At 42.0% G+C, this 17,934-nt stretch overlaps 1 protein-coding gene across 2 annotated transcripts in view; it reads left to right on the top strand.

Annotated features, from left to right (window-relative positions):
- The first annotated feature begins 1,698 nt into the window (after positions 1-1,698).
- The window catches only part of PTN (pleiotrophin), a 77,296-nt gene continuing 61,060 nt past the window's right edge, over positions 1,699-17,934 (top strand). Inside the window, exons 1-2 of one of the 2 annotated variants that reach the window (XM_066262375.1) lie at positions 1,699-2,005; positions 9,750-9,810. The gene's annotated coding sequence lies outside the window, so the exon portion shown is untranslated. The remainder of the gene's footprint in view (positions 2,006-9,749; positions 9,811-17,934) is intronic. The other variant, XM_066262374.1, reaches the window with a different exon arrangement.

The following is a 17,934-nucleotide window of genomic DNA, read 5'->3' as shown; positions in this document are numbered from 1 at the left end:
GGAATCGTGGGGCTCCCGTGCTTACTCTATGCACCTTATAGATAAGCACCAAATAACTAATGGCAGCATGTCACATTTGTAGACGTTAAGATGAACTTTTAGGAAGAAATGGAAAATAGATAAGCCCTTGTCTCATGCCCTTGCAATTCTATCTCTGTGGACTGGACTGATGTTGAATGTTGGGAAGTGTCTCCAATAAAGGGCCTGGGGAAAATAATTGTAAAAAACTGATACTGTGCATTCCTCCCCAATTTATACAGGTAAAAATCAGATTAAAACAAACACTACAGAAAAGAGAAACAGGCCACCTGAAATCTGTGTGTAGAAGGAAGACAGTTCCTTATTCACTTATTTCATTTGAGGATAGTATGGGGCCCGTGTAGGGAGAGCTTCGTCATGGGGGTGGACTGGAGGTGGGGTAGTGAATTGCTCATGCCTATTCTTTTGAGGAAAAAAAAGATTGATGGATCGATTTCAAGCCCTACTTGTAGAGACACCTCTTTGTCCCCACCCAGAGCCTCAGTGGGACCATTTGTCTACATTGCAGTCAATATAAGAGCCCAGAGTCCCTAAGAAGTACTTGCTACAAAACAATTCCTATTTGGGGGGGGGGGGATTTAGGTATAGTTCTAAGTAAATGTAAATTCTAAGAATTATAGTAGGCACTTAATAGGTATTTTTCAAAGTGGATCAAAGGAATGTAACCTCAGGCCTTTGGGAATGAAAGTGTATTTGACAGTCACTTTTGAGGTGGACAGCATCAAATGATGAGCAGAAATGAAGTAAAAGGAGCAAGATAATGAACAAGAAGGAGCTGGTAAGTGGTGTGAATTTCAAAATGTAATTTTGGAGACTGTCTGGGGGTAAATTTGTTTTTAAACGCGGTCCTTTTGCACCATGCTTATATCTCATCTATATTATAAATATCCACCTGTGTTGCACCATCCTAGGGATATTACCTTAGCCTCTTTCCTCATTAAAACAAAATGGAAATTCCGGAAAGCCATGCACCCTCAGCCTTTGAGTTTTACAAACCCTTGGAGCTTGAGCTGCATTGATTAATTCCCTAAATTCTTGGGTGTCAAAGACATGTCACTGAATAGGTTACTAAAGGTGCCAAAGAAGCCCAAAAAGGAAAGAGCCCCCTAAAGGAAAATGGTATTTAATTGGGAACTCTCAGACATCTGCCACTCTTTGTGACAGGCGCAGAAAGGTACTTTGCACATTTTCCTGACGTACAGGTGGTAGGAAAGACAGCTGAAGGTAACCCTCGCTGTGTGTAGGCAGGAAGTTTGAGAGTGGGAAAGATGGAGAGGGTGGGTGGTTTTGAAGATCGTGCTTTTTCATTCTGAATATCATTAAAAAAACACACAACTGTCTGGGGTCCAAATTGTAACCTGAAACGCCATCCATGCTCCCTTGAAGATGTCCTACTTGATGAACTGGGGTATGCAGCCACCTAAAGAACAGGTCGTGCGTAAAGTTGTGAGAAGAAATAGTGTATGGGTCTCTGCTAAAAACAAAGCCGTGTTCTACCTCTGGCCTCCCGGTTCAAATCAGTGTGCATGCTCCTGCGGGGAGGGCCTGCCCCTGGGGGATTCTGCTTTTAATAAGCTTCCCAATCAGCTCTTGAGAGAAGGCGCGTGCTCACTCCTCCCCCCCCTCCCTCCAGGCCTGCGTCCTCCCCCTGCCCGCGCCAGCCCCCCAGCCCCCACTTCTCTTCCGTTCCCTGCCTGTCGCAGCGGAATTGAGTCCAAGGCAGGATCAGGTTCCCCGCCTTCCAGTCCGAAGATCCCGCCAAGGGAGCCACGGAGCAGAGGAAACCCCGAGGTGAAGCCAGGGGAAGAAAGGGACCAGTGAGCCAGCAGCCCGCCAGCAGGGAGGGAGCAGCAGTGCGCGCCTGCAGCTGCAGCGACAGGGGCACCTGGACCCGGAGCAGAGCAGCCAACCTCTCCCCTTTCAACAAAGGCAGCCTGAGCGCAGCACAGCACGTTTGCAACTCAAAGTAAGTGGAAAGGGGCGCGCCATTCTCCCAGAGGTCTCCAATGGAGTTTCCTCCGCCTCCTGCCACTTTTCGGGGCGCCCGCTAATGGTGGTGGCAGGAGTGGGAGAGGGGCCGCCTGGGTGACTTTCCAAACTGGTTTGCTCCAGAGGCAAACTGAGGGGTTTGTGGGGGGAGGCAGGTCAGGAGGGTCAGGGTACCCAGCGCTGAATGGTAGGTAAGTAGCTTTGTGATGTCATGCATGCATTTGGAGAGTGTTCCTGCTACCTGCTGGAGGACTGTGCAGGGGCTTTGCTCTGTAAAAACTGCCTAAGTAGGTGTGTCTGTGTTGGGTGAGGCACCTGAGCAAGCAGGCCTCCTTTCCCATCCATTCTCTGTCGCCCAGGACTTGCCCGCTGGGGATTCTTACTGGCATTTCCAGATTCGATGCGGGAGCTGGTTCCTTCTTGTGCGGGCAAACACCCAGCTTCTCACAGAGCATCCAGCGCTCCTGTCCTGCCTGCCAGCCCCAGGGATGGTTCTAGAAAGAGTTCAAGCCAAAGTTTGAAAGACACCCCTTGAACCCCATCTTCATTTGCATGCTAATCTGAATAACTGCCTTGTACCCAGGCACTTGAACTCCTTTTATTTCACCCACATAAATAAAGCTAAGGTCCATTTATTACTCATTTGTCAGAGTCTCAGCTGCTGAGTTGATGCTTCTAATAAGTTAACAAAGTAATTTTAAAGTGAGGAATTTATTTAACTTCTTCCCTACTTAACACCCCAAACATGAAACTTACACACACACACACACACATACACCTTTGTCCTTAACACAACACACATACACACTCAAGAACACACACCAAGTTTATCTTACACTCTGTTGTTAACTCACCCCTCTGTCTGTTAACACTACTTTGCAGATGTGGGGACACACTGAAAAAATAGGAGTGGCTTGTGGGGGAGGGGTGGCGATGAGAGGAGAGAATGAACAATGTGAGGGACATCAAAGGTCCAGCCTGTGGTCATCTTTTATCTTAGTAGGCATTTTGCTTGAGCAGCTTGAGAAAGGTGGTGGTGTGTGTGTATGTGTGTGTGTGTGTGTGTGTGTGTGTGTGTGTGTGTGTTTTGGAGGGAAGGGCCTGGGAGGAGATTCGGGAACTAAGAACAGCTTTTGAACTAATATGAAGCAAGTTCATGATCCCAGGGAAAATGGAATTGGTGGACCCGTGGAGCCCATTTTTGCCCCTTGGTATACAGTATAGGGTTGAATTGTTCTATGGAAACACTACAAGGTAATGGGAGCATCTCCCAGCACAGAAAATCAAGCTTGTATTTCCCATCAACATTATGCTTCTTTTTAAGTAAATTATGCATTTTAAAGGCCAAATCATTCAAGAAAATAAACTTTTATAGTCCAAATTCAAAGGCAATTAGAGTGGATGTTATGTCTCTTCCCCTCTTTGGGACATGAGTTGTTTCAGAGTGGTGAAATTTATCCTTTCTCATTTAAAGTAGAAGATGAGATTTTTAAAAATTATTTTATTGAAAAATAAACCAATGCCCTTATTCTGTGCTTTCAGAAATGTTTTGCTTTGAGCTCTCTAATTATACTTTCAGTCTTTAGAAAGTGATTTTTCTCTCTCCTGCTCTTCCCAGGCCGACTTTAGGACATTTCCTCCTCATTTAGTGAAAGTCCTTTATAAAAGCTTACCCACCTGAAGTCATGGATATCTCACTAGGTGCTATATTCCAGCTGTTCACTTGTGGATACAATTTTGTTATATTTTCAAAGCTAGAGCTGTGAGAGAAATGAAATTACAGTTAATATATAGCTTTTTATTACTTATTCATTTAAATGAGGTATTATGCAAAATAAGAATACTATATAGTTAACAGTATATATAGTATAACACATGTATCATATAATAATACATAAGTTTTGGGTTCCTAGACCTCTTTCCATGACACTTGGAGTAATAAATTTACTAATTTATTGAAAGTTTTCATGTACCTTATTTGGTCTTTACATGTAGCAGTATGTTGCAGTTCTCACTTTTTTATTTTGAATTTAAATTTAATGGGGTGACACTATCAATAAGAGTACATAGGTTTCAGGTGGACATCTCTATAGCATTTGAACTGTTGATTGTGTTGTGTGCCTATCACAATTGTTTTAATGGACATTATTATTTTTTAATGGCCTGATTTGTATTTTCACAAAACCTGCTAACTGTCAATAACCCAAAAGAAATAGAGTCCCAAAATAATTTAATTACTTTTATCAATAAAATCAACCTTAGAAGTTAAATACCTTAAGCTTCAGTGTTTTTCCCCCTTTTAAGACACTCTTGCTTTCTCATTTAAATGACATTCTCAGGTGCATTCTGCTCATATTCCCATTTACCATGTGATTCTTTTGTTGCTACTCAAAAATTTTCTCTGGAGACTTGAGTTTTGTTGGCTTTTTCAAAATGGTGTATACAGTATAGGTCAACCATAGATGGAGGGCCAGAAGTCCGAATTCAGAATATGAATTCTTGTTCTCCTAACACTTATGCTTTTTCCTATGATAGCATCGTGCTAAGGGGAGTTGTTCTTGAGTTCTCTCCGGAAGGTCATGTCCAAACTGAGACCACCCAAGGTGATCAGTGAGCAAGCGTGGTCCACACCTGAGCACACCTCAGCCCACTTTAAGGTGTGGTTCAGAGCCTCCGGCAGAGGCATGGCTCTCCAGCCAGCCTTGCTCCATTGCTTGAATGCCCAGTCTCCTCTGGCTGCTCTTCTAAGGAATAATCCAAACTTTTGCCTCCTCTTGGCACAGGGCCATGCCATTGCTCTAAGGCAGGGGTAGTCAACCTTTTTATACCTACCACCCACTTTTGTATCTCTGTTAGTAGTAAAATTTTCTAACCGCCCACTGATTCCACAGTAATGGTGATTTATAAAGTAGGGAAGTAACTTTACTTTATAAAATTTATAAAGCAGAGTTACAGCAAGTTAAAGCATATAATAATAATTACTTACCAAGTACTTTATTCGGATTTTCGCTAGGTTTGGCAGAATAAATCTTTATGAAACAACTTACTATAGTTAAATCTATCTTTTTATTTATACTTTGGTTGCTCTGCTACCGCCCACCATGAAAGCTGGAATGCCCACTAGTGGGCAGTATGGACCTGGTTGACTACCACTGCTCTAAGGTAAAATAATATTCGGAGATGGACCTTCTCTTTATGAGCGAGGACTGCTTTTTTTTTCCATCCAGATTCAATTAGCTTGAGTGGGATTTGGGCCATGGTCTCCCTTTGAAAAGTTGTTCTCCATTTTTTATGTGAGTGGCCAATTCTAATTCCATGCACTGGGCCATTTTTTCCACACATTTCATGCCAGGCTTGAATGTGGCATTGTTGTTCAGGTGTCATATGATCTTTCTAGATTGCCAACTAAAATGAGCCTTTTATTCCTCTCTATTTTAGTATTTGGTAAATAAGAGGTTAAAATTTTAGTGGTTTACAAGGGCAGCTGTAATGTAATATTATCAGAAGGCATTGTCATTATGGTAATATTATGGACTGATTATGTAGATTACATTCACCACAGATTCCTGTTTCTTAAGGGTAGGCAAGAACTACAGTGAATAGTCCATGCTTGAGATTGTTGGAAAAATAAAACTTAACTTCTTTTACTGGGCTTTATTTTGGAGCCATTTCTTCACAATAGGTGTACATAAAGTAACATTTCAAATGAAAAAAGATGATCATAATGAGTCTCCAGAAAGCAGAATCCTTAGATTCTTAAATTTTATACTTAGCAAAAATAAAATAAATCTCTTGCTGTGTATTAATTTTGAAGAAGTGAGTCATAGTAACTGACAATGGAGCTCTTAAGTCTAACAACTGTACTTAGTAAAAACCAAAACATCATTAAAAAATACAAATAGCATGTTGCATCTCCAACCTTTTGTTTCCATTTCTTTCAGCTCTTCTGCTTTCCTGTGCCCTGCTCTTCTGGCTCTCGTTTGTTCTTTTTCTGATCAAGTCGTCATCATTTCCCATCCAACAAGCCTTGTGGTGACTGGCCTGATTCCTTTCCCCTACCTCCTGTTATGTCCCTCTGTCACCAGGGATGGTTGCCTATATGTTAGAATGCATGGAAGGTTGAAACTTGCTCACTAGATCGAAGTCAAGAGTGAATTTTGACCCTACTAGATTTTTTCCCTTTTTGACTCAGACCCTGGCTAAGAACAGCTTACACTCTGATCACTAAAAAAAAAAAAATGTTGACTTCCTTTTCTTCTCCAGACTCCAGTATAGGAAGGGGTGGAGCCAGGATTACTCACCTTCATCATATTCTCCCAGGTCCTCCCTCAACCAAACAACGTTTCTTGCTACAATGGTAGATCACTTTAATAATATACTTATTATATAAGTGCAGGATGCTTTCCATTGTGCTGGACAATGTCATGTTTAAGAAATATTTAAGTTTAGTTTCTTTCCTCTAGGGCTCGGTTTTCCAATTCCAAACACTTTGTGTTTGGTAAAAGGTGCTTACTTGTGAAATCCTTTGTTGGATATTTATTTAAAAGACATCTCAAAGGAAGAAAGTCCAACCTACTCCCACCTATCTATGAAAGAAACACTTTTATGAGTCACATTCATTTTATCAAACTGATGGTACTTTACATTTCTTTCTTTTCCTTATCACATAGTCCATTGGCTGCTCAACCTTCTTAACCTCCTTGACATCATATTATCTTAATTTTTTTCTAACTTCTTTAGCCACTCCTCCCATTGTTTTTTGCTCCCCCTACCTCAGCTTCCAGATGTGGACATTTATTTCCAAATATTTTTGTTCTCTCCTGCTCTCGCTCTCTCTTCCTCCCCCGCCCCCTACCAAATGCTTCATTGTTGATCACGACTCTTTGAGTGTCTGCTCCAATTATCATTGAGGAAACTCCCAAATCTCTCTTATTCTCGATTGAGTTTTGGTCTTGCATATTTAATTGTTTTTTGAATAAGTACGGAAGGGAAAGACTTGAGCACAATCCTATTCGGGGAAGGAGATTGAAATAAAGGACCTCTTGTTATTTTATTCTTATCCCTAACAGCCGCCTACAGGTATTGACTGTTCTATTACATGTCCGATTGTGTGACAGAGCTAGGAAGATAAATCAATACCCCTTTAAGCAACCCGCAGTCTATCAATATATATGTGAATAAAAAGATTAAAACACAAGTTAAGACAAGTGAGAGTAAAATATGGACTCACAGGATTTTTGTTCTAAGCAGTTCCAGTTACAAAGAGATGAAAAAAAAAGGGGGGGGGGAACATTTTATGAGAAAAAGGACAGGAACTCCCAAGTACTAAATGGAAAAGGTGGTAATATTTATTTCCAAAGCATCACTGTCTTCTTGTGGGTTTCCTGTCATTTGTTTTGGAAGAGCAATTGAACTCTCTATTACTTCGTGTTTTCATTTCTCATTTGCCACATAATAGAGTAGAAAAACAATGATTGAAAGTGACATCTCAAGAATTCTGTTGGAGTTATTTAGAATACACATAATTTTAGAAGCATGACACCTCATCTGAGATGTTCTTTCCAAGAAACTTTATACCAGATGTGAGATGACTGTTCTTCGGTGAAAAATATAGACATGGAGGAAAAGAACACACACAAATCCCCCAACTTCAGCTGTGGCATTTGGAACTATAAGTGAGCTAGAGGTGGAAGGTGCCCAGAGCAAGTTTGCAGAGCAACCTCCCTCTAGGGGGAGCTCTAAGTCTCCCCTCCTCTTTCCTTCCCAGCCTCTATTCACCCTGTCCAGAGACTTCAACCTCTGCTTTGCCAGCAGTGTTGACTTGGAAGAGCACATTTTTACTCACTGTTACCACCGGCTCTGCCCCACTCACACTATGTACCCCTTAAAGGTGGAACTCTTCTTCATCTCAAGAACTGTAGACTATCTAGCATAGGACCCTTGAAATGCCCCCCCGCAAATATCTGGCATTTGAGTGAAAAAATAACTAAATGACTCTGAATACCCTTCTTTCTGCCCTTCCCGCTTCAATGACCTTGACTGTCTGTCCTTGATACCTAATCCTCTTACATATCACTGATGTCAATTCCTGTTTATAAATGGTTACCGAGGAGTGGAGGGATGGAAGGAGGATAGTAAAGAGAGACAAATATACGGTGATAGAAAATGATTTGACTTTGGTTGATGGGCGCACAGTGCAATCAACAGTTCAAATACTATAGAGATGTTCACCTGAAACCTTATTGATCAATATCACCCCACTAAATTTAAATTTTAAAAAGCCAAAAGAATAGCCCCCCCCCCCATTTGCAGCCTCACATCTCTCTGTTCTTTATCTTCTTCATTCCAGAGGTCCTACATACTGGCCAGTTCACATCTCTCTGTTCTTTATCTTCTTCATTCCAGAGGTCCTACATACTGGCCAGTTCTCTGGAGTGTCTTCCTAACCATACTCCACCTCCTTTACCTTAAGGCTTCAAACCCTGTTTGGCCAGTGACTCATGCTACCGCCAGTATGGACAGAGAAATCTGACCCACCTCTTTCACAAACCATATAATTCAAAGACTACAAGACTGATCACTTGAAGCATTTCCATCAGAGCTTCAATGTGGCTATAAAACATTTGCGTTTCAGAACCCTTCACACTTATTTTCTCATATTTTTGCAACAATTCTACTTAGATAGGCAGAGCAAGATCTTTTTTTTTTTTTTTAATTGATAGGGTCACATAAGCTTACAGTGAGCCCATTAAATGCTATTTAAACAAAGGTCTTACAATTCTTAGTTTGGATATTTTTTTATCTCTGTTGTATAATGCCATCTCTTTCTTTGGCTGATTCATTTTATGTGCCGGTTGCCTCTCATGTCAAACCTGAACGCCAATGTATGTGTAGTAAGAGCCCGGTTAACCTAGGGTAATGGGCCCTTGTTTTTAGTATCTATCAGCATAACTAGGTCATGTCTCAGCATCCAGATGCCTACGGTCCATCTTCAAAGATTCTGATCTGAGAGGGAGAATCGAGGAACCTGGACATGTGACGTCAGGATGCAGGTGACACATTAGCAACTTTAGCCCTAACATTCCAATATTTGAGATTTAAAGTAAAAGAAATCAAGGTGTAAACCACAGCTACTCTTCTTTTTACTAGCTGTGTGACCATCAGCAAATATTGTGGTCTTCAGTTTTCTTATCTCTCAAATGAGGTCATTGGTACTTATCTTCTGGGATTGACATGAATATTAATTTAGAAAATGAATATGAAATATTGACCCCAGAGTCTGATTGCTAGGGAGTGTTTGATGAGGATGATGAAAATGCTGGTCATGGTGACAGAGCAGCTGAAGAAGTCTCCCCCCCCCCGTTTTTCCTCCCCCATCTTTTTGCTCTTCCTCCCCCACTGCCTGTGTTTCTCATGCCTAGTTGGTTCTCTGACAAACTAAGGATTGACATTTGGATGCAGGAACCGGCATTTATTCCATCATAGTTCTGACTGTTGTTTGATGTAGGATGTAGAGTATGTCACTGAATCTTCTAGAACCTCAGGATTGTCAGCTCTAAGATGGTGATGATGCTGATGATATTACCTGCTTCGCCGACCTCACAGATTGGTGATTAAAAGGTAAATTGTAACAAAGCAATGCTTGTAAATGGTAACCTGTTATACTAAACATGGCTATTAATAAAGTCAGGGCAGTCTGTTCTATCTTTCTCTTTCTCCAGTTCTGTTGCTTGTCATTGTCGTTTTCTCAGGACACCCAGAGATTGCCTAAGACGCTGGAAGGTAAGTTAAAATAGGAGGGAAGATGTGTGACAGGTGTGAAGAAAAGGAAATCTGAGTCATACTGAAAAAACAAGTGAGTAGACAGTCCTAAAAAGGATACACATCAAATTTTTCAATTGGTTATTTTCACTACATTGAGTCTTCACAGCTGATTGGCAGTGCGTTGTTTGTGCTGTAACCGTGATTCTCACACTTCCCTGTGCCTACCAAGCCTTTGGAAATCTTGCTGACATGCAGATCATGTTCAGTAGGTCTCCTGTAGGCCTTTAAGAGTCTGTATTTTTAATAAGCTCCCTTGTGATAGTGCTGTTGGCCTGGGGACCTCACTCAGAGTAGCCAGCCATTGGTGTTTAGTTTAACAGATTGGAGAGGATGGAAGAGAGAGCAGAATTCTCCAATCATAAACTCTATAGCTTAATAAAACTAACATACAGAATAGAAACAGACTCATAGATAGAACAGACGGACAGCTGTCAGAGGGGAAGGGGGTTAGGGGGCTGAGTGAAGAAGGGGAAGGGATTAAGTAAAGGAAAAAAACTCATAGACACAGACAACAGTGTGGTGACTGGTGGGGACTGAGGGGAGGGAAAGGGGATAATTGGTGATGGAGGGAGACTTGACTTGGAGTGCTAAACACATGGTGCAATGATGAATTATAGACTTGTACGCCTGAAACCTATATAATTTTATTAACCAATGTCACCCAATAAATCCAATTAAAAATAAGTAAAAAGAATCCAACGAGGGCCATGGACAATAATAACACTTCTTGCTGTATGCAAAAGCTGCTCATACCTATATCGTCATGTCTGAATAATATTTACAATGTTTGATTATTTATAAAAAAATTTTGCAGACACCATCTGAATTGCTGTTGACCCAGCTGAAGCCCCTTAAGAGTAAAAGGCCCCGTCATTTCAGGACATTGGGTTTTGTACAACATGTCCACAGAGACATTTGTTCTATGCCAAATGGCCCTTGATATTTGGTCCTGTCCAAAATGTCCAGCTCTTAGAAAAAAATGTCCCTCATTTTAAATAGCCCATAATGTTTCCCTCTATTTTGGCTTACAGAATTAATACATAACAAACATGATCATGTTTTATTGGTCCAATGAATAATTGTGTTGTGGCCATATTGCCAATAATAGCCCTTCTTGCCTTGGTGGCCTAGCTAGTATTGCCATATGTCAAGGACCAAACACAAAAAGCCTTTTGGAGTAGACCAGATGTCTCAGTGAACATTTTGGACAGGACCAAATGTCCACTGACTGGCCCATTGTGTGGCATGGACTCAGGCTTATTCACCAGCGCTTCTGCTAGGGCCCTTACCTGACAAGGGTGTAAGTGACCCAAAAGCTGCCTTCTTCATTTGCCTTCAAAGCAAGTGCAAAAAGTGCTTAGGAAACTTCATTTTTAATATGCAATGGATGTAATGCCAGATCTTTCCTTTGTGCAAGAGTGTGCTTTTCCTCAAGGTTTGAACATCTATTACTTCTTTCGATTGTCCCCTTCCAACCTATAATGGAAGTGGAGCAGGTATCATCTATCTGTGTGACTTCTTGGGGGACATTGGGCTTCCCAAGAAGGAACCAGAGCTTTTTGCCTCCAGGTCTAGATGTAATCAACAGGAACATCTCTGGTAGCAAGTTTAGGTCACAGAAAGTCTTTCCTTGGGCTAAAAAACAACTGGGAAACCATACGAAATGTTAAAACAGTGTTTTCCTAATGGCCTTCCTAATTCACTAATAATAAGACCTAGGAAAGGCTTTTAGAAAACAACCCTGTTCCCAATAGCAGAGAATCATCTCAGGTTTTTTTGTTTGTTTGTTTTTGTTTTTTGTATTTTTCTGAAGCTGGAAACGGGGAGAGACAGACAGACTACCGCATGCACCCGACCGGGATCCACCCGGCACCCGGCACGCCCACCAGGGGCGATGCTCTGCCCACCAGGGGGCGATGCTCTGCCGCTCCAGGGCGTCGCTCTGTTGCGACCAGAGCCACTCTAGTACCTGGGGCAGAGGCCAAGGAGCCATCCCCAGCGCCCGGGCCATCTTTGCTCCAGTGGAGCCTCGGCTGCGGCTGCCGGAGGGGAAGAGAGAGACAGAGAGGAAGGAGAGGGGGAGGGGTGGAGAAGCAGATGGGTGCTTCTCCTGTGTGCCCTGGCCGGGAATCGAACCCGGGACTTCTGCACGCCAGGCCGACGCTCTACCACTAAGCCAACCGGCCAGGGCCTCATCTCAGGTTTTAATATGTAGTGGTCTTCCTTTCTGAGTGTAAGATCTTAGAGGGGTTCCACTGGGCATCTGCCAGCTGGCCACAAGAGGTGTCCCTGTTAAGCTAGAAGTTGAATCTTTGGCTTAGAAAAATACACACACACACACACACACACACACACACAGCTTGCAGCTTTGAAGACTCTTATATAAGGATCCATTTAGTTCTACAAAAAATATTTTCTACAAAAAAATAAAAAATGTTGCCTTTCATATACATTATATCATATTCCTTTAGACATAGTCCAAGGGGCCCAAATGAGGATGCCTGAAATTGCTATAGGAAAAAAAGTAGGTAGCTTATTAAATTATTTTAACAGAGGTAAGTGTTTAAATTTTGAAACAGTAAGATAAAGTTCCCCTCCCCCACCTCATCTTCTGTTCTTGGTTATAATATACATTTAACTAATAAAGTCAATGTCTGGCAATATACAGACATCTCAAATATAGTTCAACGAGCATCAGATTTGTGAAAGGTTAATTTTAGTCATGTGAAAAATAATGAAAAGGTTTTTTCATTATGATATTTGTTATTAGGAAAATGCAAAGAGAAATACCTTGTTTTATTTCTTTCTGAAAAAATATGTGTTCTTGGTCCAAATTTTTAACAATTATAAAAAAGGAAAAAACGCACTTATAATTTTGCTTAATTTAGACACTGCCGTTAACATGCTGATAGACTTCTGCTGTAACTTTCAAAAGTAGTTGTTTCAATAATTGTGTTCTACTTTGTAGGTCAACATTATAATTGACACATGCAATATTTTTAATAGCTGTACATGTGTCACCACATTGCATTTGTTTCTACAAAATGAGCCATTTAAGATGGGAAGTCAATTTATTTTGTTTGGCGTAGGTAAATTTCAACCATTGTTTTTTTTTAAAAAGCTTAGTAAATTATAATATTATGGACTCATAAAAAAATAGTTGGAAATAGAAAAATGCAAACAAACATAATCGCATGAAACAAACAAAAAAATCTTTGTCCCAGCAAAGGATGTGTTGCTTAGATGGGAACAGACGATCCTGGGGAGCTTCATGCGTGCCAATGGGAGGTCAAGCTGAGTAAACATTGTCTTCCATTCTTAGCCTTGAGGACCCTTCCAGATACATAGCAGGGGGTAAAAGCCTCCCCAGGGAAGCCACAGCTGCCTGATCTCACCCAGGTCCAATCCAGCCCAGTCAGCAGGTCTAAGGAGCCTGGGGACCCTCTGAGCAGGTCTGAGCTAAAAGGAGGGGGCCTAATGCACTCTAGGTGGGCAAATGGGGCTGGGGAAGCAGTGGACCTCCTTGGTTCACGCCTCTCCAGGGCTTGGAACCCTTTGTGGAGGTATTTATTTGTTCTGTTCTGATCTGGAATGACTAGTGTACACATTGGCTCCAGTTTAAAGTGAGTCCGATCCAATCTGGGTTTGACAACCACGTTCCTGTCCATTGAGGAGGGGTTGAAGAAAGTTACATAAAGTTAAATGTGGTTATCGACTAGGCCAGCACTGGAATTCCCACCCATTTGAGCCTAAAGAGTGATGGTCCTTTTTAAATGGCTGTTTTAGTCCGATGGGTAGGGATCCCAGAGTTTGCCCTCTGATATGTGACACCTGGAGATTTGAAGATGCACATCAAGGCTGTCATAAAGGAACGTGTTTCGGAGCAGTAGATCCAAAGCCACTGAGCAGGAATAAATGGGGAGAGGTGGGTTTCCAGCAATGTCTCTAACTAGATCCACATTTCCAAAAAGTAAGCTAACTGTGGGTTTCTAACGTCTCTTCCAAGCGATGGTCATTTTCAAAGGCAACAGGACTGTGAGGTGAAAATAAGTAGAAGTACACTGGAACTGAGACCTTAGAGAAAACACCCCCAAATCTAATAGAAGAATCCCTACACTTAGGGAAAAGAATTTCAGACCTTACAGAAAATTTTCTTAGGTAGGGTTGAGGTTTCCTTCCTGGTAGATAAACATGGAGTCCTTTGGGCCCATCAGGCACTGGGGGGAAGATTTCTCTGGTTGGTGTTCCAGAATCTCCTGGGCTCCGGGTGCCTCTTGGTGTAATAAGGCCATGAAGTCATTCCAGCTCTATAGGGCAACCCTGGCTCCTTCTTATGCTTCTCAGAGAAAGTCTTTGAAGACTAAACATTATCAGTTGTCCCAGTGAAGAGTTCCTGCCTCAAAATAGGAACTCCCTTGAACCCATTGTTTCCATACATGTTTCCCTTACCCTTATTGGGGGGGGTCATGAAAGGAGATCAAGGAGGAGACTAGAGGCTCTTTTTCAGGGGCTGGAGCACAGAGGATCCCTCCTGGCTCAGGGCTTCCCTGCACAAATGCCAGTGAGCTAGTTCCTGGGTTAGTTGTCTACTGTGAAGTCCATTCACCCACTGCAAAGTGTTACATGAAGTATCTTGTTTCAATCAGAAGAAGTTTAGGTTTGGACATTTCTATTAAATAGTTCAACTTGATTTTGAAGAACTAATATTATTCCCTTGTCTGCTTCTCATCTCAAATGAACCCCTCCCTTAGCTAATGTCCAAGTCCAAACCAAGAGGTAACCAGGTTTGTCACTATCCCGTAGAACCCGAGCAGCAATGGCGAACAAGTATGGGACAGGTAAAGGTGTGACTGCTCTTCTTAGAAAGATGATTTCATGTTTCTTTGGTGGGGAAGGTAAGCCTAAGTATTAGAAGCTATTTTCATCAAAGGGGAGTGGATTTCATTGCTCAACTGATGTGACATGGGAGTGCTTATCTCTGTTCTTGGTGGAATTTAGGCAAAATCACACTTTGTTCCTTGAGAATGCTCATCTATTTGTATCTATTACGACGCATAATGTTGTAGTGAGACCAGAGTGTCCTTTAGACCTGCAGAAAGGCCAAGGACGCCTGAATAGGAAGCGGTGAGAAATATGACTACAGTGGAGACCAATTAGTAAGACTTTAAGGAACAAGTAACAAAATTCTTCCAGAAGGTGGAAATGGAGATACTATGTGACAAAGGCTAAACAAGTAAGTTTGACTGACTTTTACTGAAATGTGGAGGAGGAAATACCCAGTGAGGAGCACCCTGTGTAACCTAGGGACATTAAAGCATATTCTAGAAAGGCCAACACATGGCAATAGTGACTGATGTTTTCTGAGGCAAATCTGCCGATAATTATAATAAATACCTCCACATGGCATCTAAAGGACATAGTTTTCATTTAGAGGTCTCCAAAATGAAGCCATTTCAATTATTAAGTCATCTTGGATCATTGGTCCCTTGTATGTAAAAGAAGTCACTATATTAATTCTGAGGTCCCGTGGCCATGTGTGTCATTGTTCCTACTATACTGCTAGATAATTATTTCCAGTTCTTCACTTTACCACTGCCCAAGTAGCAAGTGGCACACAGTAGGTGCTCAACTCATGTTTGTTGTTGCATAGAATAAAGATAAGTTTTTACCTGGTTTCTGCTCTTTCCCTCATCCCCCCCGCTCTCCCTCCCTCCATCCTTGGAAAGATTTAATATTAACCAGCTGGCCCAGCCAAACATTGTGACATGAGCAATCATTTTCCTTGGTAGCTGTTCTTTTCTGCTCTCTCCTCTATACTCAGGGATATTTCTGTTATCAATGTCAGGACACCTAGAGTCCTGCCTTCTGCTATTTATTGTGTTAAGACATCGTATATTCAGGCTTCATGTTGGCCATTGGCATCCCTACCTTCCTTTGATGTACTGCAGGGACACATGACAGTAAGGCAAAGTTCAGGACCTGGCAGCATCTCTGATGTTCTGAAGTTTCTAGGAACTTCCAGCGGCAGGGAGGAGCCTCCATCTCTTATCATCGCTACTTCTAGAAAACTGAAGACTTTGCTTTCTTTTTTTATGATTTCTTCCCTTTTTGCTTTCCTGAACACAGTTCATGAACTTTAATGATCACATCTTATATTTATTGCATGCTTTCTAAAAACAATGTGTTAAATGCTTCCCCAACAACCCCATGGGATAAAGGTGATTTTCATTCTTAGTTTAAAGAAGAGGAAACTGGGTCTCAGAATGTGTAACTTGTCCAGGATCACAGGCGACTGAGACAGAGAATTGATATTGTTGTCCTAATATTTCTAACCACAAAACTCTCAGACATCATGCTTTTCTACCTCCATTCCCCTGTTCCAGGACAAGGGCTCCGAGCATCTGAAGATATTCTGGTTCAGCATTCCCTTCCCCCTAGCCAGTGTCTAGGAATATCCCCTCTCTTGCACAAAGAACTCTATCTATTAGTCCTCTCTGATTGCATACTATTGTATGTTGTTTCTTTCTCCACTGTTCTCTCAAGCATCGGTTTGCCAAGCCTGGTGCTTCAAGGGGCCTGCACCAAATCAGGGGAGTGTAGGCAGGAGGGTGTCCGGGAGAGGCTCTGTCTGTTCGTCCAGCCTGCTATCACCTGACTAAATTGTTGGACGGCTGTGTTCCAGCCCCGAGGGAGGCCACAATGCTGTGTTTGTTTGTGTAGGAGAGTCTCTGGCTTTGATTAGCAGCTAGCTCCACTGCAGCTGAACATACAATAGGGACCAAAGGATGGGGGGAAAGAATCCTGCTACAGTTTCCCATTGGAATGCATTCATGGTCAAGCTTGGACATCCAGCAGTGGGGCACAGAGGGAAGGGGCTGGGAAAGGGAAGGTGACGGACTCTCCATGCCCCCCAGGCTCTTGTGCATGACAATTCGCTCCTTCACGTGGTGGGTAGAGCCTCTCTCCCTCTGGATGTCTTTTACCATTAAGGTGTGAAGCTGATATTGATGTGGTTTGATGAGGGGCAAAGGCTGGAGGGCTGAAAGCATGAAAGAATACTGTGATTACAGGATGGGTGGTTGAACACTGTGAAAAGGAGGCACCTGTCTTAAAGGGATAGTCACACACTGAAAAAACAAACAAACGAACGTAATTCCTGTGGCTGCATGAAAAAGGTAAAAATAAGTATGACAATAACTATCAATTATGAAAAAGAGGGGAGTAGGAAGTTTTCGTTTCAGAATGGAGGCCAAGTTAATGATTTCGTAACGCAGACAAACTGATAATAGAATTTTGTTTCTTCTTATTAAATTAAATCTTCTATTGTAGCTACCCTCATCCAGTGATAGCTGAATAATAAGATGTCCGCCTGGTATAAAGAGAGCCCTCATATGTCCTTAGAGGAATGCTTAATTTAATGAGAATTTTTAATCAACAGAATACTTGTCTGAGACAAAAAGACATCACCATCATCTTAGCCGGTTGGGTACCTGATGTGAGTGCTCACAATAGGAACAAAGTGAGCTTAAAGAAAACTATACAGTGTAGTAAATGAATAATTGGCAGTGAGTGGTCCAGTCAAGTTATCTAGAGGAAGAAGGCATTTTGGTCTGAGTGGATAGGGATTCTGACTGCATAGACCGGTAGGATCTTCCAGGACAGAGTAGTTTTGTATATTGGCCAGAAGGCAGGGGGGCAGCACCCCACGTGAGGGACGGAGAAAGAGGACCGCCAAAAAGTTGATGGAAATCTAGATACTGGGCTGGGGAGTGGAGGGGTCAGAGAGAGATGGGCTTGATTTGTGCAGAGAGGGGGTGGCCAAAAAGTACAGGTCAGGATTAGAAAGAAGTGTTGGGTATAATAATAGAAAGATCTTTGAAGTGTAAGCTACTCTGCTTGAATTGGATTGTTTCAGACGTTCAGGAGTCATTGAAGGTTCATTCTCCACAGCAAGAATGGAAAGAAACACTTGATAGATCACAGGGAAGATTATTTTTTAGAAAAGTTGCAGATTAGGAGAGAATCAGTTAGGTTTCAAAAAGTATCCCCTTGTGTACCATCCTGCTTCCCCCAGCCCTTGAC

The sequence above is a fragment of the Saccopteryx bilineata genome, chromosome 2 (genome assembly GCF_036850765.1).
Source record: "Saccopteryx bilineata isolate mSacBil1 chromosome 2, mSacBil1_pri_phased_curated, whole genome shotgun sequence".
Lineage (NCBI taxonomy): Eukaryota > Metazoa > Chordata > Mammalia > Chiroptera > Emballonuridae > Saccopteryx > Saccopteryx bilineata.
The sequence above is the reverse complement of the archived record's forward strand: the minus strand, read 5'-3'. Positions and strand labels throughout refer to the sequence as shown.